Below are 21,641 nucleotides of genomic sequence, written 5' to 3'. Positions count from 1 at the left end.
CACTTGCAAGTGCACAGCCTTCCCTGTGCTAGCCCAGTATAGGCACCCAGAAGGAATCTAGGCCCTGGGGCAGCATACCTCTAGGAAGCCATAAAGAGGAGCCAGTAAGGTGAAAATGTATTATTTTATTAAAAGATAAAGGAGCGGGGAAGAGAGGCAGCCGCTACCTGAAGCTGTTAGACCTCTCTGCCCCAACCGTCACCAGTAGAACGTTGGGGTGGCTCACGCTGGTCTCGAGCGTAGAACCAGTGTGAGCCACAGATACATGTTTGTGCTGCACGATCAGTACTCTCCTCGTCTTGGGCACTCTAACATCTGTCTCTTTGTTCTTGATTCGTCTCAGCTACAGGAATTTTCTCCTATCTGCTCTCTTTGTCCTTCCACCAATTCCTGCCACAAACCGATCATTCCATCCTCACCTGCGCTTACACCACCATTACTTGTTGTGATCCTCCTATTTATTTTATGTTCCATCTATCCCCATTTTCCAAATACACACACGTTCCCCTGCACTCTTTCACCCTTATTGGACTTGAAAATCCTGACAATCCCTTCTCAATCTTTCCAGATAATTTCACTCTAATCCAATCACTGCTTCGTATTTCAAGCATTTTCGCCCCTGTTTGACATCGGTATACCTTTTCTGCTCTCTTGATTTATTTTGTACTCTCTCGTGCAGCTCTCTCTCCATCTGCTCATTCCACTTATATTGTCTTCTTTCATCCCTGACCCATCCTGGACATAACCTGTGATAAGGCAACCACCCTCGCATTAACTGAAAAGGAGTCACTTCCGTTACACTATGAGAAGTGGTTCGGTATGAAACAACAAATTTCACCAACTCCCTCTTAAAGTTCCAATTATTTTGTATGCACATCTGAACAAGTTATTTCAACCTTCTATTAAAACTTTCAATCATGCCATTGGATTGCGGGTGGTATAGGGGAGGTACAAACATGTTCCACATCATGCTCACTTATAAATTGTACCATCTCCCTCGATTTAAATTCTACTCCGTTGTCCAACACCAATTTCTCCAGGGCACCCTCATTGGCAAATATCTTCTCTAACAGAATCTTCACATTCACGGTATTCACCTCACACATGGGTTGAACAACTGGCCACTTGGAATAGTAGTCCACCAAGCTCACTAAATATTTGCAATCTTCTGGTAGCACTTGAAATGGACCAGCTATGTCTATCGTAATTTTCCAGGGGCCTACTGGCAGATCCACAGGAGTCATGGGACTCACTCTTGTACTAAGCACCTTATCACTATTCTGACACGCAACACATTTCTTCACAACACTTTCCATCTCTGAATCCATGCTGTTCTACCAAAGGTTGGCTCTAATTCTTCTATTCATTGCCAATATTCCCAAGTGTCCTTCATGCGCAACTTTAATTACTCTTAGCCTCGAAGTTCCTAGGTGGAATCAACACCTCACACAACACATTTTCCTTGAACACAAATTTCATCTGCTATTTTTCTCACTCAATTCACCTTTCAATCCGCTCTCAGATGGCCAACACTTTACACAATACTCTTATCCAGGTCAGCACATCTTTACTTCTTCACGCCACTCATCTCTTGAAATCACTTTTTCCCCTAGCCATCCAATTTCTGAACCAATTTGCTCTTCCCTTTCAATCCATGCAACTCACTTTCTGACTCCACTGGTAGCCTTGATAAACAATCAGTCTGTACATTATTTCTACCCACTATGTATTCTATATTGAACTTATAACCCTGTAGTTTGAACACTATTCTCTGCAATCTCACACTTAGATTCATGTCTCCACCCGGAGCCAAAACATGTAAAGGCTTATGGTTTGTTTTTATTGCAAATTCCGTTCCCCACAAAAACATTTTAAAATGTTCCACTGCCCATGTACAGACGAGGGCCTCTTTTTCGATTACTGAATACTTCTGTTCATTTTCACATAAGATTCTTGATGGAAGTGCAACCACTCGTAACTGACCATTATCCTGTAGCGATATTGTTGCACCCAAAGACACACCCAACAACCATCTTTTCCCACTTTCAAACCTTTAAAGTGGTAATGCCACTTTCATTTCCTCCTTTATCTCATTAAAACATGTCTTTTACTTCAGACCACTCAAACACGTTTTCCTTTCTGAGTAATTTCTTTAAAAGGTTCAGTTTTGTGTGCACACAGCTCCATGAATGTTGAATAAAACTTTGTTAAGAAAAGACCTTAACTGTTCCACTTTCTCCAGAGCTGGTGCTCCCTGTAAAGCATCAATGTCATTTGTTGTGGGTTTGAAATCCAATCTTATATTTCTCTGCTTTTAGAGTCATGCCATTCTTTTCCATTATTGTCAAAGCATCTGCCAAAATAATATCCTGTTCCCCCTCATTCTTGCCATAAATCAATACATCATCCTGGAACGCAACCACTCCACTTAACCCCTTGAAAAGCATGTGCATAATTCTCTGAAGCACTTACTAATCTTAATGGCATTCTTTTAAATTGATATAATCCATAAGGTGTTATAAAAGCTGTAAAGTGTCTCAGATGTTTATGTAACTTCACCTGATGATATGCACTGGTCAAATCAAATGTGCTGAAAACTTTGGCGAACACAGTAGCGCTAACATTTCTGGCAAATTGGCCAAGGGATGGCAATCAGCCATCATAAACTAATTCAAGTTCCTTAAATCAACACACTATCTCAGCCTTCCATCCGATTTTCTTGTTAAGACCACAGAAGAAACCCATTTAGCACTCTATATGGGTTCAATGATATCATCCATCACCATCTCCTCCACTAACAATTCCAAACCTTTTCTAACTGTAAATGGTACCTTACGCACCTTATTTCGTACGCAAACTGCCCCTTCTTTCAATTTTATCTCATGCTCAAATTTACTTACCATGCTCAATTCTTTTTTAATAACCTACAATAATCACTAATTATTCCATGTGTCACTCTATTGCCTATGCACAAAACTTGCTCCTTTTCCCCCGGATGTAACTTAATTTGTATTTCATCCTGTTGAATCCAACTCAGTATGGGGGAACCAGAGCTCGCTATATTGACACCTTAGCTTGAGTTTTCCTTCCGTTATATTCAATGTCACTGAGCACGTAACATAAAATATCTATCTTTCCCCATCCATATTCTCCCTGGATGAATATGAGATTTAAACAACTTGCACTCCCCAAACACATCCTTAAAGTCTTTGAATCCCAAAATGGTATACTTTAAAAACACAAATCCGCCATTACTCTCTTCTCATGTGCATTAAACGATACTGCACACCAAGGTCTCTCGCAATCGTCCTAATCTGGTCTTCCCCTTATCATCATAACATAGTCCGCGTCTTCATCTTCTCTACTGACCACATTGCCCTCGGGATAGTGGAGCTTGTTCTTATGTTCCACACAACACATCCTTGAAAAATGTCCTTTCAAGCCACTGTTTGAACAATGTTTTTCTAACGCTGGACAGTCCTTTCAGTTTGCAAGATGATCATCCTTGCCCCACCTAAAACCATGTCTCTTGTCACCTCTATATTGATTTACATTTGAGCTCTGACTTTCTCTTCTACCACTTTGCATCTCCTTCCTTGTCAGCCCAATGGCATACAAATCATCTTTCTTCTCTCCTTCAAGGGCCTTAATGTCTAATTCTAACACTTAAATACTCCTAGCAATTTCTATAGTAGAATGCAAATCAAGATTAACTCCAGTCCCCAGTCTCTTTAATTTTCTTACTAACAGCATTCATCAATATCTGGTCACGCAAAACTTGTTCAGGTGTAATTTTCTAAAAGTCACACTTTGCAGCAAGACCTCTTAATGTTCCCATGAAGTCATCAATGTCTTCATCTGGCAACTTTTTTCCCAAATAGAAATTGAAGCATTCTAACATATTCGTTTTCTCTGCAAATTGTTCTTCCAGTCTTGCCATGCATATTGTAAATAAATCCTTATCTTCTTACCCCGACTGGAGGTAAATATTTCACTATTTTAAGAGCTTCCAATCCTATCTGAGTCTTCAACAATGACAATTTCTTTGATGCCTGCAACTCCTCCCCATCCTGTTAATCAAAATATGCCTCAAAAAGTTCACTTCATAATTCCCATTTCATACTGGGAGTTCCTGGGGATGGTAGAAATGGAACTGGAGGTTGGACTGACATATTTACATTCCTCCATACGTGTATTATTTCCTCTTCAATGTCTAAATGGACTAAATAAAACGTCCTTATGTATTCAAAGTTCTTCCCTTTTCTTCCTTGACGTAAAAGTTGTATTCCTCTTTAACTTCCATTAAATGTATTTATCTGAAAATCTCCACAGATCTGAATACTTGCAGCTAAATAATGTTTTGCCCCGCTCTCACCCTTATAATGCTCCTTACCGATTTACAGAGTGGCTGGAGTTCATGTGCCTCACAGGGTAATTCCGTCTTCAAATCCACGTTATGTGGAAGGGCACAGTAACGTGAATTAGCACAGCTCAGTAGTTACCACTGCCAAGGTGCCTTCCGATCCCATCCTCGTCGCCACTTGTGGGAAGTCATAAAGAGGAGCCAGTAAGGTGTAAACGTATTATTTCGTTAAAAGATAAGGAGCGGGGGAGAGAGGCGCCCGGTGCCTGGAGCCGTTAGACCTCGCTGCCTCCAACCGTTACCAGTGGAATGTTGGTGTGGCGCGCGTCAGGCTCGAGTGCAGAGCCAGCGCGAGACCACAGACACAACAATACCCATCTCGTTCCCCCTACCCACATTGGCCCAAGGCACAACAATGAGAGGCGAACTGCCGAAAAACCCTCGAGACCAGCACCACTATCACCCACCCTAAACGGCCCCTGCAAAAGGCCTAACTCCTTGACCCAAAACCATCCTATAATCAACATGTTCATATTCTCCTGTGACTGAGAACGCCAGATCACATGGAGTTTTTTTTTTATCGTATCAGGAGGTCTTCCACTTCCCTGAGGTGAAAACGTGCGGCAGCTGTGAGGGCAGACCTCATAACGCGGGATCCCTAGAGAGCTTCAGTTTTCTATCCGGGGTGATAGGCAGGTGCGCTTCCCCCCTTCCCCCTTTGGAAACGGGCGCCGCCCCCTTCGAGGAAGCCACTCCGAGGAGCCCGCGCCGGACTCCTCGAGCCGCCGACGCCGCAGTCTTTCAGGCGTCTCTCTGGAGCTCGCTTGTATTTTCCTCTCCCTCAGGCTCCGCCCCTCGGCCACCGTCGGAGCCAATGGGAACCTCCTCAGCCCTCTGTCCCCCTCGCGGTTCGGCACTGTCACAGGAGCAAGGGGGTCTGACAGACGGGTACACTGCACATGCGCCATCCCCACAGTTTGACGTGGGCTGGGTCACGTGACGCCAGCGCCGTCCCGCTTGCTCCTTCCCCCCCTTCCTCCTCCTCCTCCCTCCCTCCCTGGTGATGGGAACCAGTGGCCGCCGTAGGGAAAAAGGGAAGCAGCCAGCGCGCGGGGTAACGGGGCGGCCTGGTACCCCACACGGGAGCGCAGCGCGTGCCGTTCCCTGACCGCCGCCGCCTCCGCCTCAAGAGAGCGGCAGCAGGTGGCGAGCGACTGAAGGGGGCGTGTGTGCCGTTTCAGCACCAGGGGCAGCGGCAGCAGCAGCATCCACATCCCCGGGAGGCGTGTCCACCTGCCGCGGCCAGAGGAGTGAGTCTCGGAGGGGGGGCATGGAACGCTGATAGCGGCGGGACCCGGGGAGAAGCGGGCAGCGCTGCACAAGGGGCCCCGGGACATGAGAGGTGAGGTAGGTCCACGTTTTATTGTTTGCCTGGGGGTGGGCATTGCAGCATCTCTCTCTCCAGCCTGCAGCACTCGTGTGTTTTCCCTGCAAATATCTCCAGACAGCAGAGATATGTATAGTGAATGCCCGAGTGCTGCTCGACTTCAAACAGGAGCCGCTCGGGCTTTGGGGAGGGGGTGCCCCTTCCGCAGTGCTCGTGCCATTCACTACAGGGTCATGCGTGTTAAATGCACGCACACTGCAGCCCCGAAAGGCCTTAGAATGCAGCCAGCGGCGGGCTGGTGGTGTGTGGGGGGTTGCGGGCTACTTCTGTAACAAAGAGCAGTCCGATGCAGCATGCAGGGCCTGTCTGACACATGCACAACGGTGTGGGGTGGAGGGGCGAAGGCAGCTGAATGAATTCAGGATTGGCCATTTTGGGATCCCAGAGGGAGGGGCTGCCCTCCCCTCCATCTCACCGCAGCTGACATGGCCGGTGTTTACAAATTCAATGCCACGCACTCCTTCTGCAACAGCATAGAATATCTGCGTGCGATCACAGAGCCACTGCATGTCCCATTGGGCTCAGACAGTGTCCGATGGAGTCTCAGGTGCCCACCACGGCTGCAATGTTCTTTCATCAACTCCGTTCCGAAGCGATGGATCTTTGTCACATTATGCGTGAGCGCTGTTGGAAGTTGTTACTAGCGATTGGAGACTGCAGACGGCTTGATGCACGTGTGGATTACGATTGCTCATAGGTGTGTTTTGTAATGCGCTCAACGGGGACTCGATCTGTGTCACATTGTGTAAGCGAGCGATGGGCACAGTTTGTGCCCGCGCGCTGGCACCGTGTCCCCCTTGTGTCCCCCTTGTGTCTGTAAATGCATGCATTGAGGTGAAGTCCTCCGTAAGCCGATGTGAGCAGCGGCGTGCGACATTATGGTGCTATTAGCGCATGAAGCAATACACCAGGGAACTGGAGGCCACTGTCTGCAGAAGATTTACCATTCCACCTAATCGTGTTATTACTATCAGCTGAGCGGTGGATTGATCTGCCTCATTTTGTGGCATGCTGTTGGATTCTGCAGAAAGGAATGAGGCCATATGAGGATGCAAGCATGCAGTATCTGGGATGGATTTACTATTCCTGGTATGCAAATCCTGTGAACACGATGACCTTTTTTTTTGTGAATTAACGTGCAGTGGGACATATAAAGAGGAATGGGAGCATGTATGTGCCGGCCTAGCGCTTGCATACTGTTATGCTAAGTTTTTTGTAGTTGATCAAACAAATGTTGATCAGAAAAAGAGGAACTAAAACGCGGCCCTGATGCCAGATAATTATACATACTTGATGAGTAATCGCAAGTTAGGTGTCATAAGCAGAGCACGCCACAATGGCTGTGTCACATGAAGAGCACACTACAACGGCTGAAGTTTCTCTATACAAGAACTAGTTACATTACATTACTATTGGCTATGTAACAAGAGAGGCACTCGTTTTGTCTGAGTTGAAGCTCTGGGACAAGACCTAAAAACGGGTCAGAACCAAGGAGAATGCTGGCTGATGTGTGCAGTTGCTTTACTATTCCAAATGTGCATTCATTATTTATTGTCAGCTGCAATGCAAATTGTTCTGTGTAGTAGTAGTTTCTGGTAGCTTCATTGGTGGAGTATTTTGAATAATTGTTTAGGATGTCGCATGCCAAGCATAAATGTTGCCCCTATGACAGTGGTCATATTTTGGAATTAGACATTTCAAACGTATTCACACCTGTCTTGCGAACAGATGAATCGCCTACATGTGTGTGTGTTTTTTTGTTTTTTGTGTGTGTATTATCGTGGTACTATTTTTTTTTTTATACAACAGCAATGAATCCGGGAGTTGGGCAATACACCCTAATCTATTAATTTGGTAGGTTTAGCAAATCATCACGTGTGTACATTGTATGATAATCTCCAGCGTAAAGTGATATAGTAGGAGAGCAAATCACCAATTTTTTTCTTTATTATTGGTGCCATTAACATATAAATCGGTGAATAGGATGATACCGGATGCTTAATTGGTGCAGCACTGCTACATTTTGATATATTCTTGTGTTATGATTAACTCCATTGCTGAGTTGCTGTGATGAACATTTTGTTGCTACTTATGGTTCAGTGGATATGTGCTACATTTAACGCGTATTGTATCCTGTTGAAATGCATAGTGGAGTGGGAGGATGCAGTTTGATCATTTGCATGTTGGAATTATATAGTAATGCCTCCTCCGTTAAACGGGCCCGCGCCACATTATTTAGCGGATGAATTTCATACTGTGTTGCTATAGGAATGTGTGGAATTCCGTATTCGTCATCTGAGCTGTCGGTTTTCAGTTCCATACTTGCACCTGTAATCATTGTCCCCACTATACTGTTGTCTGTTTTGCACTGTGCAAAACATACGTACTTGGCTCCTGTGGAAAGGTTCATTCATGCATGCAGTAGAAATAGGATTATACATGTGCAGACTTCGGAAGACTCACCTGAACAAGGTTTTATGGGTTTTGTTAGGGGGAAAAAGTATGATGCTCGGACTTAAGGCTCCACGAATTTCAAAAGGCCTTTGAGGAGGCTAATAGGAAGGCCATTTAAGGCAACAAACAGGGAAGGTTTGTGTTATGTGTGTCTCCCCTTCATTCCATTTACCTCCCCTGGTGTGGTGATGTCAGTGGGAATGCTGGGATGTCACTGTGCTTGGAGTGTTGTGATCTGAATATGTGTTCCATGGGGATCAGTTGGAGGAGAGCTGGCTGGCAAAGATGTGCCTCTGTTCCTGCTGTACTACATAACTAATAAACCCACATAATTTACCTGCTGGCTCAGGTGTGTTGATGAACAATACCACTTTGTTACAATTTGCCTTAAGATAAGGTTCGAGATTGTGTGGAGGCTTTCTTCTGCTGTACTAACACAACTCCTGTTTAGTGAGGGCTTGCTTCGCTGTAGACAACTGCTCCAAATTTGATGTTTCTTATACCGCCTGACATCTACATTGTTTCTATTATGTTATGCAAATGCTGTAGTGCTCAAACTCCAGGAGTGCAACCAAGGCAATAAAGCAGTGGTTCCATGCTTTTTCAGCCCAAGGTCAAGCAGGTTTTCGTCAAGTGAATTAAAACTATAGGACTTTGCTGTGGGCCCAGCACACATTGGATTGCCTTGATAATGACCCAAGAGGGTCTACACACGTGTCTGCTACAAGAATAAATATAGGCTTTTAAACCAATTGGATCTTTGTCGTGTTAATATCATAGACAACCAATTCTTCCAAATAAACAATTACCCAGCGCACTTGACAAGTGCTCCTACCGGCAGATTGCTTTTCAGCATTAACCTACTATGACGTAGCGATCATTGGCATTTTAACTAGACAACTGGCAAATAAAAAGCAGTGAGATAAGTTTCTGGCGTGCCATCTCTATGAACATTGGGATGTTCACCCAATTAACCGTCTGTCCGGGAAAACATATCCTCTGGTTATTGCAGTATAGTGCAGTGCCATTCTCAGTTTTGAGTCTTATCACACATCCCCCGCACAAGTGTAGTTTAGGAAGAACAGTTTCTGTAATACATGCTATGCTGGAAGTGGGACGGTTGGAATAAGGGCTTTTGGCTGCCAGTACGTGCAAGTGACCTATAAACTTCTAGGGCTGGATGCCAATTTCTTTTTCCCTTTGTATTTATTTTAAAATATTTAGGATTTTCTATGAAGTACAAAACCACCATTGGGTGGCATCAAGGTGGTTTTGGAGGGTACAGGGTGCCGAAAGCAAGGTGCAAGGAAATACCACCTGGAGGTATTATTATATAATGATTGAACTTTTATACTGGGCCATATCCTCACCATTGTGGTCTCAAAGACCTGTCCTTGTCCGAGTTTTAGGGCGTATTGTGTCCCCACCCCTTGATCACCCGTCCTTTAGTCTTCTGGAGTAAAATGAAAAAAGGGCGAGGGTGATGGGAAAGAAGGAGAAAAGCAAATGGGAGAAGATCGAAGAGAGCTTCAGATGTGCAAAATATGATTTGTAAAGATGTAAATAACGATTTGTAGATGTAATAGTCTGAATGCATGAGTGGTTCAAAGTGATCGGGCGGTCCTAAGCATAGTGAAAGACATGTTTGACAAGTGCCACCAATTGGATAGATCCTGTCTCTTGAAACAAGATATGAAGAAGTAGGCTACCAAAGCCAAGAACATAACCGGTCAAAATATAAGTGATGTGTATGTATTAGAAGACTGTAGAAAGGAATTTGAGGGGGAAGAGGATAGCGAGGGATACACTTAAAAAACACACACAGGGGAGTCCTTACGTGATTCCCGCACTAACATTTTTAACTTTGCAATTTAAGGTATTCTATCAGGACAAGATGTAGACGTTGCAGAATAGGAAGGATTTGAGCCCTTAGCAATACTTGTTGAAAAGGTGTTGCAAGCTATTTGCACACTTATCCTCTGGAAGGACACACTGGCCTTCATTCCGAGTAGGGCGGTAAGGGATACCGGGCACCGGTAAGGAGACCGGTGCCGGTAATCCCTTACCGACCTACTACGAGGTCCTTTAGCGGGTCTCTTCCTTAACGCCTGGTCTGACCAGGTGTTAAGGACGGGACCCGTTAAGGGACCTGGGTGCAACTAATGGGCTTGGCATACACCAGCCCGTTATTTGCGCCCTCCCCATTTCCCATTGAGCCCTACGGGGGCTCAAATCGGAATGGGGAATGGTTTGGTGAATGGGGACTTACCGGTCCCTCCAAGGTCGGAATGGACCGGTAAGTCCCCATTGAACCAAACTGGAGTCGGTACCAGTATGGGAGGCAGTCATGGCGCAAATAGCACCATGACTTACCACCATACTCGCAATGAGGGCCACTATGTCCTAAAGAGTTCGGCCTGATGAGTTCACTTGCATTCGTTACGTTACACTGAGTTTTTTTGGGATAAATAGAGGGAATACCTGTCACGAAAAGGTCCTACTTCCAAAAAGCGTTCTGGTAATATTATTGGATGAATGACGTTTCCCCAAAAGTATTAACACTGGGATTATCATGCCACTGTGAACCTTTCCGAAACGTGGTTGGCATTTCTGGCAGTAAATGAGAGGGTCATTCCGAGTTTGGAGGCAGCCATGGTGCTATTAGCACCATGGCTGCCTCCAAACACGGGGGTGCGGGTCTGGGTAGTTGGAATGGGGACTTACCGGGACATTCCGACCTATACGGACCCGGTAAGTCCCCGTTTTGAAAACCATTCCCTATTCCCATTTGAGCTCCCATAGGGCTCAATGGGAATGGGGAAGGAGCTAATAACGGGCCCGCAAATTGGGGGCCCGTTATTAGCTCCATGGTCCCTTAACGGATCCCGCTAAGGGCGGCTGGTTGGACCAGCCGTTCCTGGTGGGACCAACTAAGGGACCTCGGAATGTGGCAGTAGGGGGTTAACGGCACCGGCATCCTTACCGGTGCCGTTAACCCCCTACCGCCATACTCGGAACAGTCTCAAAAGGCTTCTCGTTCTAACTGAAAGAAGACATGCTGATTATGTTTTTTTAATTTTATTTTTTTAATTGTGTCCCAGAATGGCCCGGTGCAGGATGGAGTGTGTTGCTCGATCTATGAAATGCTTTGTGATGGAAACATTCAGTTCTCACACGTGTAGCTTGCTTTCCTGGACAGCCCAGGTGCATCTTCATTTTCTTACTGCCGCAGGGGCCCAGCCGCTCATTCTATTGGCGCACACCCGGGCCGAGCTGTGACTGGAAAGTGTGATCTTGATTTGCATTTGGCCCGTGTCCACCGAGGCCTGTTCTTCCAGTCGCAGATACTCAGTTTTGGTATTTGGCAGCGACCTTACCCACACGCAGGACAGGCGCTAGGAAGACGTAAAAGGCAGTTTATTAATTTAAAGCTCACTCACAAAGAATTAAAAAAAAATAATCAATCACCAGGCAGAGAGTCAAAATGTAAGTCCAATTCCTAATGACAGTATTTTATAAGCAAGTAAAAATATGTTTTAACTGAAAAACGGAAACGCTTTTTTAAGATTGAGTTCTTTGCACTTAGTTATTCATGCACGTTAAATGATACATGTTTACTTCTTCAAATCAGGCAGTTAAAATAGTAGTTTCGTCCTGTGGTATTACATGCACTACTGGTGGAAACATATTCATGGAGCTGTGAGGATAAAAGCACGGGAGCAAGATTCTACATGTCTTTTTCCTGTTTTTCTGTTGGGAGTATTTGTACTCCATATTTTTATTTTTGGGGAGTATTTGGCAATTTTTAGGGAGTAAAATTGGGCAATACACCCCTTATCTGTAGGGCTGAGTTACATTGGGGCAGCGTCAAGAGTATTTGAGCGGATGCATGGATACTTGTCTTACTCCAACTCTGTCGCTAATTTTCCCTTTCCATGTGCTGATTGTCTTTGAGTGTAAGTTGACTGCGTTTGTTCATCCTGTGCTCTATGGCTTTTTATGTACAATTGGTTGACAGTAGAGTGAAAAGACCTACCTAGAGGTTACCAGTGACGGAACCGTTCTTACCAGTCCGGCCAACCCTGGAGGTTACCAGAGACAGAACCGTTCCTACCGGTCCAGCCAACCTCAGATGTTACCAGAGGCAGAAGGGTTCTTACTGGGCCCTCCAACCCTCGATGTTGGCATAGACAGAACTGTTCTTCCTGGCCTGTTACACTGGATTCTTGATTCAGTAGCAACATTTTGAAACTTCTCAGACTTCTTTAGTTCTGCAGTTGTTCAAGCCCTGGGTCATGGTTTAATGTTTACTTTTGTAACATTTCGCTTTATTTTAGTTTGTAATAAAATACACTGTATTGAAATTATTCATCCACAGACTGAAAGTGAATACAAAATGGAGCCTAATCATGAGGTGTACTGGAGACATTGTGAACTCCTTTATTTAAGCAAAACGTGTTTGCCACAGTGCATCAAGGAGAAGCACAGATATGTTTTTTGTTTAGATGGGAGGCTCACAAAGGCCTCCTTGGGCACTGCTGGGCGAGAGAGAGGGCAACACATGACGCTATACTGTTTCCAGGTTGAGTGCACCTGCAGCCACAGTACACTCTCCTTGGACCAGCAAACTCAATCTGTGTTCACTTTGAACAGGGCAATATCCCCTAAGACTTTCTTTCATCCAATAGGAAGGCAACATAAATGTGCACGTGAGCTTTGGGTGGTGGCCTATAAAGTGAGAACTTTTGGCAACCTTTCATCTGGCATTCCTGATTTGGACAGCTTAGATTATTTTTGTTGTTGCCATAGTTAAATATATATTTTTTAAATCTTGCATTATTGTATGTAAGGAAGTGGAAAGTGTCGGCTGTGCAGTGCAGCACATGTTTGGTGGTTGGACGTAGCAAGTTGGATTGGTGCCAAGATTAATCATCCTTCAGTGTTCACTATGTTGTGTGATGTGTTGTATCACCCGCTCTGTTTGCTATTATTCAGTCCGTTAACCTTTTTTTTTGTCTCCTTTTTTCTTCTGTCTGGCACTTGCCTGGTCTATTAGTTTGTTTCACACTCACTTATTTGCATTCTTGCCATTGTAATTTGGGACCAGTCTATTGAGTGGGTAATAAATCAAGAGAAGCCAGAAATTTAGAAGTTAGGTTAGAAGTGCTGGTGCATGGGACCTTTAGGCAATTTGCGGCCCATGTAACCGAAGGAGTGGAGTAAGACAGTCACACATCTGTCATGAAAAGGAGAAAAATCTATAAGATAATTAGTAGTAAAAATGGACTAAAATAAATGTATTCAAATACAAAAAAGAAATACAATCTAAGCAGGCTACATTCCCTGTATTACCTTTAAGGAAATACATGTATTCTTATGTATTATTTGATTTTATTCAATCTAATGGTAAGTCTTTAATACAACAATTGTTGCAAAAAACAAACTGCGTATTCTCTATATTATATTTCTCCTTCGGAGTTGTAGAAAACAAATAACATAGCTCAAAATTTATGAAACTGATGATGTGATTGATTCTAAGTATGATGTGCTGTTGTCTTTATTTTTAACGCCTGGCTAAATTGCCTTGGGTCGCACCTAAAGGTCCCCACCTTGCAGGCAATTTTTGGACACTGCTGAGGCTCAGCCCCAGACCACTTAGTGGCCTTGATTGTAGCGATCAATGTCAGGATTCACACATGCGCTCTTTGTTACTTGGAATTAGGCAAACGATCTAGCCTGCCTTTACATGTCCATGCTTTCTGCCCATGATCACCGCCAGCTGCGCGTGCCACAAAGACCAACTGCATTGTTGTGTGGATACATCTGGAGGGGGTCCTTTTTTTTTTTTTTTTGTAAGAAGTCCTTTGTTATATTTCTGAAACAGCAGGGGAAAATACTTCTTACTGAAACTTTTATAGCAGACCATTCCTGTGACTCCTTTCTGTATGTCTGTCTCATTGACTCTTTCTTGGTCCACACTTAGTTTCAAATAAATGCATTAATATGGCATGTCTGAAAACTTATAAGGGTGCTATTGCTTTCTGTAGTTGCTGCTTACATACTTGTCATGTTGCTTTCCATGTATAAGGCAGCTCAGTTTATCCGAACAGTGGTGATTTGAAAATGTATGGGGTGCCCAGTAGACTGCACCATCTCAGTTCGGCGTTAAGCTTCACCTCGGCCAGCTGACCCTAAAACACTTGGGCAGCCGGGCTCGAGCTGCTGAAACTCTTCTAGATCTCATGAATACACGTGGAATCAATCAGGTTGTGTCAGCAATGCTCTGGTCACTACTTTACTCGTGGGTTTTTTTCCCCTCCAAGGATGTAGACCTCAGTCTCCTCGTGTGTGCTTGCTATTGTTCTGAGGTGGGCAGAGTGGGAAACTGTCCACTTTCCTTTAATATATATAATACTGGTCGGCACTGGAATACCAAAGCTACTTCTCACTAATGATGCCAAATAAGCCCGAAACGTGTTTGGACATGCTTGTGGTCTCGTGCAGAAGGGATATGACGTAGCATTTTGGGCTGGACTGTCCATTTTGGGGTGTGACCAAGCATATGGTCTTTCCCCTTTTGTAAAGGCTTGGCAGGCAAAGAACAATTGTCTGGGAGTGTTGGCCAGAGCAATGGCAGAGTTTAAGATTCATTATAAGCCTTCAAGCCACCACCTCTTTTGTTTTGCTGTGGACACTGAAGGAACATATATTTTTTGGAATGACTATGATAACTACACAATGGCCCCTGTGTTCATTGTTTCGCCTCCCTTACTGGTTTCCCTAAAGCTCTACTTATTCGCTTTTTTTGTAATTTTTTTATTGCTTTAAAGCGACCCCCACATGAACATATATAGCAAAGAAATTGACCAGTGAAAGGCCACCGATGGATAGGCAGCTTACCCAACACACCTAGACCACGTGTACGTATGTGTTAAAACGCCTTTAGCCCAGCCTGAGAATGTGTTAGCTTAAACATTGCATATTCTGCCGAGCCCGCAGGGGCACAGCTCTCGGATGGCAGTTGTTATTCAGCCAGTTATGGTTTTCTAGTTCACATCAGTTTTCTCTTCAGTACAGGGTTTAGATACATGCATTTATAATGGGGGGGAGGGGTGAAATTACTAGTACTAAAATGCTAAGTGATGTAAACTAACACTCGATGAGTGGCCAAGCATCTCACACAGTGCTTGGCATGCCACACATTTCTGTTTGCGATTTCAAGGTGCTATTTTTTTAGACACGTAGAGGCATTCTTGCTTTTATCGCAGCCAATCGGAGGGCCGCAAAATTAAACTTACAACACATACTTTTTTGCAGACATGGAACATTACTAATGACGATCGTAACAAGACTTCTGCGCAACCCTTTTGGTTATGTCTAGGACTTATGTTGGGTCTCTGTAAACTCAGCATTTTTGGAACTTTAAAAATAATTACCATTCATGTAGGGCCCATCATTCATCTAGGGCCCACGCATTTGCTGGATTCATTCCTTTTTAAATTAAAGCACGTAATAAATTGCAAACCACCAACTATTGTTCTTTGCCAACTCTTGTTTGAATATAGCTACACATTTACTTTCATAATTAGTGATATTCTTTTATAGATGAATACATATTTGATTAAAAGCAACTTTCTGCAGTTGTCTCTTAATAGTTAAATAAAGTATTCATTCAAATATCTACATTTTGGCTTAAGTTCGTGTGGCCGCTTATTAGGAGTTGCATTTTGATGCATAACTCTTGTTTACTTGCCCATTTCTATCTTTGTGTTGTACGTTCTAGGCGTTTTGTTGTGCACAGACATGCCCTTCCAGCCACTTTGTAGTGCCTCGGCTGCAGGCATCACATTGCGCAAATGTCCTTCTGGTTTGCTGCTTTAGGTATTGTGTGGCATGTCAGAAGACGGACTCTCAGATAACATTTTTCAGGATGGTTTATTAAAGTAAGAATTAAAATGCCTTACTTTCCCTTATCAATCTTACTAAATAAGGTGCTTGTCAGTCTGTCGTAAAAATCCAAATAAAGAAGTCTGCTGTCCAAAACTACCCTCACTGACCCTACCAATATATAAGCTAACTTGGGCTTGGAGAATGGCTTCCTTCTCCTTAGGATACTTCTAGTATTAGGCTGTAGATTAGTATATGTTCCTTTTTAAAAAGTTTCTTTTGACTTCTTTGATCAGTCTCTGTACCTCTACAAATGGGCTACTGTATTTTCCTCCTCCTTTATGAATCGCCTTTAGAGATCTCTTATGTCTTACACTCCTGGTTGTGGTTCTCAGTATACCCCTGGGTATATTTGTTGTTTGTGACGTCTGTCCCCCTTGGTTTATTATAACTCAGTTCATTGTGGTCTTCTTGACCTTGCCTCCGCTGTACTACTCGTTTGCTTTTCCCAGGGTACTAGTATAACTGGTTCTTCTCTCTCTTTATTCAGCTTCTCAATAATTTGCTCTTTTGTGTTATCACATTTTAAGTTCATCATGTTTATGGGGCACTTAACCTCTTTTTTCCTTTTCCCAGGGTATTGGGATCAGTGGTTCTTCTTTCTTTAGCTTTTCTATAATCCATGCTTACAAATCGTTGCTAGACTTGTCATTTGAATATTGTGCAATAAATACTACATTGAAATATCTAATGAAGTTCCCCAATCGTTATCATCGCAATCAGTTCCTCTGACTAAGACTACATTTATATCCCACAAAAGAGATGATGCATGTTTGGAAACAAAATGACTGGCCAGATAACTTATGTTGCTTCTGTAAACATCCTGAAACTACAGAATCAATTAAACATGTGGTGGCCACTTGTCCAGCTGTAATTTCTGAGAGAACAACCAACATGAAAGCATATGTCATTGATGTAAATACCATATCAGTGGATGAATGGTGGAGTTTATTCTTGTTAGGAGAGAATTCGGCACATGTATGTGCAGGTATTGACTTTTTAGAGAAGATGTTAGATACAAATACAAGGTCATAATCATACAATGTTGAAAAGTGTAGATATGTATCCTGCAAACTCATAATTGAATGTAAACATAAAGATGGATTGTAAATACAATGCTTTAATGTGATTTGATGAATTAATTTTATGTGTAAAATGTTTGTAATAAACTAAATTACCCCAAAAAATAAAATAATCCATTCTTCGGTATTATCACACTTTTTACATTTTTTTTTGTTTTAAGATTAGCTTAATTTCATGACCAACACTGAGATGAGTGCTGTTCATTATGATTCCCTCCTTGAGGACATTAGTGACTCCTGTCCTCCCGGTTATCTTTCTCTTTAACAGAGAACGTCTTCCAGAGTCGGGTTCCTGGGAATCCTTGCTACTTAGTCTGGGCCGCTGGTGCCTTTTCTTTGTCAGCGCTTGCTTTCTGGCAGTCCCTTCTCTCTTTCTGGTCTCTCGTCTCTTCTCGGTGCTCCGGAACTCGGATGTGGGTCTCACTACCACCTCGGGCTTCGGCCCTGCTGGATTTTGGGCTTCGCCGCAGCGCTGGCGTTCCTCTCTCTACTGTTAAGCGAGGTCGAAACTCTCTGGCTTTCTCGTTCCTACTTCATGCAGGTTTTACACAGCTCGGGGCCTTCCTGATCCGATGTCTGCGTTTCTCTCTCTCTCTCTCGTCGAGGTTACATTAATCAAAGTACTCATCCCAGTAGATTGGTTATTCTCATTTAAAGGGACATATTCTTTTTCAGTAAGATGATATCACCTCTGCAGAGTTTCTTCGTCTTGAGTCTTGGTGTGAAAAGATTTCTGATATTTGGGAGCATCCCAGGTAGGCCATAATGCGTACATCTTTAGGGAGTTTCTCTTTGGAACAGGAGCCCTTGTCCCCTATGGGGGAGTCTCTCGCAGTGAGGACCCACTTGCCTCTACCCCTAGGGAGGATTTTGCGAAGTGGGTTCACCTCCCTAGGCTAACACAAAGGGGCTGCCCCTGGGGGAGAAGGGACGAATTCCCTCGATTTTGCCACATTATCATTTTTCGATAATAGTTACCAATTCTGGCTTCTTTAGTTAAGTTGCAGAGGAGATGATCCTAGTATAGTTGAATTTTGGATGGAATGCTTCCCCGTAGGGTATTCTTTATTTTGATGAAGCTAAACGGGTCTCTCACGTAGGCGGGTCAAGGTGGCTCACAAGATAAGGAGCCTGATCAGTAGTGGCTTTGTCCATGGCTCTAGATGAGGGTTTAAAGAGGGAGTAGTTTTATTTCCTCATTCTTTTAAGTTTGCCACAAAATAATTTTTTTAGAGTTAAAAAAGTTCATCTAATTGGTAGTATTTTTGGGGGGGCCGGGTAAAATGCAAATTTGACGTGAAGTGGATGTTTTTAATAGTTCATTCTTCTTTACACCTAGTGATCCATGCAAATAAGCAGAAGTTCCTTTTTAAATCGGGGAATAGCTCTTTCCTTTGGCACTGCTCTGCTACTACCTCTGATTCAAACACATCTCTGTGTATGAAAGCAGGGGTGCTTTGTGTCCCATTCTTTTAACCCCTATTTTTAGTTAGGCATATTTGCCTGTATTTAAGGAATGTAATTGACTGGCATGCTGCTTATCAATGGGTCCACCGTACTTCCTTTTTTTAGAAATATAAATTACATTTGACGGATAGCGCTAGCAGTACTGGATTTGAAACTCTGCAGGGATGGCTGTGGTGTCAGTTTTCAGGGCGGCTGCCACACTTATTAGAAGTACACATGGATTGAAGCTTGGTGCCACATGCAGCCATTGGAGAGATTTTGGGCTAGTTGCTCCATAGGCTGAGTTTCTGATAGGGGTCATCTTCGACTCCATACTCTCCTTCTCTCATCACATCTCTGAAGTCTCTAAGAAGTCACACTACCAGCTGCACCTCCTCAGAGTAATTCTTCCTTTCCTCTCCTTCCCCCAGAAGATCACTGTCTCCAGAGCTCTGGTTCTCTCTAGGCTGGACTATTGCAACAGCCTCTTTCTAAATCTGCCTGCTTCTACTCTCTGCCCGCTGGAACTCATCCAGAACAGGACTGTAAGACTTGTCTTTGGCCTCAAGCCCAGGGATTGTATCTTTCCAGGACTGAAATCTCTCCAGTGGCTGCAAGGATTAAGTTCAAAACTCTCTGCATTGTCCACAAGGCCTTCTGGGGCATGGGGCCTCAATACCTTCAACTCTCTCTTCCTAAATATCTTCCTTCTCGAGCTCTTCGGTCATCCGCCTACAACTCCCCCAGGGTCAGTCACTTCTCCAAGCAACGCCTTGGTGGTAGATCTCTTTCCTCGGCTGGGGCCTCCCTCTGGAACAGCATTGCCGCCTCCCTGAAACTTGAGGAGAATCATCTCTGGTTCCGGAAGCACCTTAAAACCTTTCTATTTGCTTCTGCTTTTTCTCCTACTCTCCCCTGCTGACTTCCTGACTGAAACTGCACCGGTTACCTGGCCACCCTTTGATCTCGAGCCCAGGTCCCCTCCCCCGCCAGTCGCACACCTGCACTGCCTTCCTGGCAACTCCTGCATTTGGGGACTGTTTTCTGTATCCCTACAGTCCCACTACCAGCTCTTGACACCTGATGTCTGCACTTACGACCAGCTGGCCACACTTTACTTATTGTTTATTTATTTATTCTTTTATCCCATGTACCACACTTTCCATCCCCCCCCCTTCCCATGCACTTGCACACTCTGAATGACACCTGGCCTAGTAGGATCGTTGTCTGTCTACCCTCTCTTCCTCCCTCCCTTGCCTCATTGCGCCTTGAAACGTTATATCGTATCATAGTGAAGTAGGATATGGCAGCTAGAGCGACCTATTCATGGTGGACCATACTGTCGTGGTTAGCAGTGTCTGTGCTACTAGGTATGGTGCTGTTTTATGGTGAATTCTAATTGCCAGGCACTGGCATGCTAGTCTCAGTGGGGTGCAAAGGTAAGAAGGAATTGTCGTTGTAACTCTTGTTTACTTAAGGAGATTCATACATGTTTGGCTTACAAGTATGCATTGCTGCATACTGTAAACTTGCTGAAAGTGCTTGTGCACTATTCTTCAGTATGGGGACATGGATGGCCACTACACGCCATTCATAGGCCATTCCAATTGTCCAGTAGCGCCAGAGCGCATTGATTTGATGATCATGGTCTTTCGTCCTAGGTCACAGGGTTCAGAATTGAAAGCTCTTGCCTGCCAGCGGAGTCTTTCTGCACCACTTGACACTGATGGAGCAGTACCATGATACCCTGCTTGGTCTGTTGTGCTGCACCTCGGGCAGAACTCCAGTGTAGACTCCCAAAAGCGAGGCTGTACTCAAATTCTTTGTGGCATGTGCTCAAAGGCCATCTTTGTCAGTAAAAAAAAAAAAAGGCACAGTGCACAGTGGCCATTGCAGTGTGCCCAACTAACTCTGATGAACTGTTCATGTCGTGGTAACCATAGACGCTTTAGAGCCATTCGCCATTGCTCTTCCCCGAAAACCAAACCCATCCCCAGTAGAGCATTGTAGATTTCTTTGGCAATTGTGGCGTAAAACTGCCTTGCATCAATATACCTTTTTTTTTTTTTTCTTGCTTGTGCATTTGGTTAAAAATAAAATAACCCATAAGCACATAAGTAAACAGACATGATTATAAAAAAAAAGAAAAATAAGCTAGTCATAAAAATCAACAGCATTAAAAGAATATATTTTTTCCCCATCTTTACATTACGAAACCCATGATTACATAAAACGGAAGAGCAGCATTAGCATAAATGCGATTTCATAAGTCTCGGATAATACATATAAATAATTAAAATTACTCTTAACAATTATGGCATTTTACCCACAATCTCTTTCCATATGTAAAATGCTGCTGCTGTTCATACAACAGACTCTGCACTATATATGCGACTCCAAAGTTGGTCTGTTACTATGCCTTCCACACTAGAAGTTAAGGTGGCGTAGCCTTTGAGATATAAGTCAGGCAGCCTGAGACAGCTGGTAAATAAATGATGAGGGGTCTCAACTCCTGCCGCACAGAAGCTTTCCTCGTGTGGTACCCGAGTCCACATCCCAAGACCACTCTAGTGGGAGAATGTTGAAGCACATATAAGTAATGAATCTCCTGAGTTGATTTGTACATGTCTTAACTAAGTAAGTGCGAGGGGTGTCTGCGTGAAACCCTGTATTGAGAATTCAGAGAGGCTTGTCTTTTTGTGTAACCAGCAGAGATTATGATTTGCTTCCCAGACCTCCTTGTTTCTCTTCAATTTTTTGCTTAGCAGCGGGACAGTCAAACAAGTCAGCAATATTTACTTGAATCTTATTCTGAAATGTCATCGTAGAGATACAAAGATCCCGGAGATAGAAATTCATGTTGCCTCGAAGGTAGTGCCCTGCAATAAGGCCTTTCAGGCTC

At 43.8% G+C, this 21,641-nt stretch overlaps 1 protein-coding gene across 8 annotated transcripts in view; it reads left to right on the top strand.

Annotated features, from left to right (window-relative positions):
- The first annotated feature begins 5,340 nt into the window (after positions 1-5,340).
- The window catches only part of NEXMIF (neurite extension and migration factor), a 1,570,947-nt gene continuing 1,554,646 nt past the window's right edge, over positions 5,341-21,641 (top strand). For 5 of the 8 annotated variants that reach the window (XR_011274135.1, XM_069612574.1, XM_069612576.1 and 2 more), the window contains exon 1: positions 5,341-5,770. The gene's annotated coding sequence lies outside the window, so the exon portion shown is untranslated. The remainder of the gene's footprint in view (positions 5,771-21,641) is intronic. The other 3 variants (XM_069612575.1, XR_011274134.1, XR_011274133.1) reach the window with 3 other exon arrangements.

The sequence above is a fragment of the Ambystoma mexicanum genome, chromosome 5p (assembly GCF_040938575.1).
Source record: "Ambystoma mexicanum isolate Mex_15411 chromosome 5p, UKY_AmexF1_1, whole genome shotgun sequence".
NCBI classification, from domain to species: Eukaryota; Metazoa; Chordata; class Amphibia; order Caudata; family Ambystomatidae; genus Ambystoma; species Ambystoma mexicanum.
This window is presented reverse-complemented; position numbering and strand designations above follow the sequence as displayed.